This window comes from Triticum dicoccoides, unplaced genomic scaffold (genome assembly GCF_002162155.2).
Source record: "Triticum dicoccoides isolate Atlit2015 ecotype Zavitan unplaced genomic scaffold, WEW_v2.0 scaffold74397, whole genome shotgun sequence".
Classification (NCBI taxonomy): domain Eukaryota; kingdom Viridiplantae; phylum Streptophyta; class Magnoliopsida; order Poales; family Poaceae; genus Triticum; species Triticum dicoccoides.
Window position 1 is genome coordinate 1 of NW_021296510.1, and position 1,016 is coordinate 1,016.

Genomic DNA, 1,016 nt, shown 5'->3' on the forward strand with positions numbered 1-1,016 from the left:
CGCTGGACCCGTGAATCGTGAGCACCCAGCTATGACTTACCGCACTCGTGCAAAATAATAAAACACGGTAAATATATTACTTACACGTGCGTTTTGTTTTGCAAGCGGCGCGAAAAAAATTAAAAAGGGAATGCAACACGAGGACTTCCCAGGAGGTCACCCATCCTAGTACTACTCTCGCCCAAGCACGCTTAACTTCGGAGTTCTGATGGGATCCGGTGCTTTAGTGCTGGTATGATCGCATCCAACATGTTACCCCGGTCTTCGTCCCTTATCCTTGCCCCTCCCAGCTCCACTACAAAGACGATTGTACATTGCTTTGGCCGCTCCCTCTCAACTACGGAGACGAGTTTAACGCGGTTTCCACCCCTCCCTCTCAACCGCACCAGTGCACGCTTGCCGCGCCATAACACCGACGCTGGACCCGTGAATCGTGAGCACCCAGCTATGACTTACCGCACTCGTGCAAAATAATAAAACACGGTAAATATATTACTTACACGTGCGTTTTGTTTTGCAAGCGGCGCGAAAAAAATTAAAAAGGGAATGCAACACGAGGACTTCGCAGGAGGTCACCCATCCTAGTACTACTCTCGCCCAAGCACGCTTAACTTCGGAGTTCTGATGGGATCCGGTGCTTTAGTGCTGGTATGATCGCATCCGACATGTTACCCCGGTCTTCGTCCCTTATCCTTGCCCCTCCCAGCTCCACTACAAAGACGATTGTACATTGCTTTGGCCGCTCCCTCTCAACTACGGAGACGAGTTTAACGCGGTTTCCACCCCTCCCTCTCAACCGCACCAGTGCACGCTTGCCGCGCCACAACGCCGACGCTGGACCCGTGAATCGTGAGCACCCAGCTATGACTTACCGCACTCGTGCAAAATAATAAAACACGGTAAATATATTACTTACACGTGCGTTTTGTTTTGCAAGCGGCGCGAAAAAAATTAAAAAGGGAATGCAACACGAGGACTTCCCAGGAGGTCACCCATCCTAGTACTACTCTCGCCCA

General features: G+C 50.9%; 2 non-coding genes across 2 annotated transcripts; both read right to left on the reverse strand.

Moving 5' to 3' along the window:
- Positions 1–127: 127 nt before the first annotated feature.
- On the reverse strand, positions 128–246 carry LOC119347724. Its single transcript, XR_005168519.1, has one exon. It is a non-coding gene; the product is annotated as a 5S ribosomal RNA (ribosomal RNA).
- Positions 247–543: 297 nt separating this feature from the next.
- Positions 544–662, reverse strand: LOC119347725. Its single transcript, XR_005168520.1, has one exon. It is a non-coding gene; the product is annotated as a 5S ribosomal RNA (ribosomal RNA).
- Between the last annotated feature and the right edge of the window lie 354 nt (positions 663–1,016).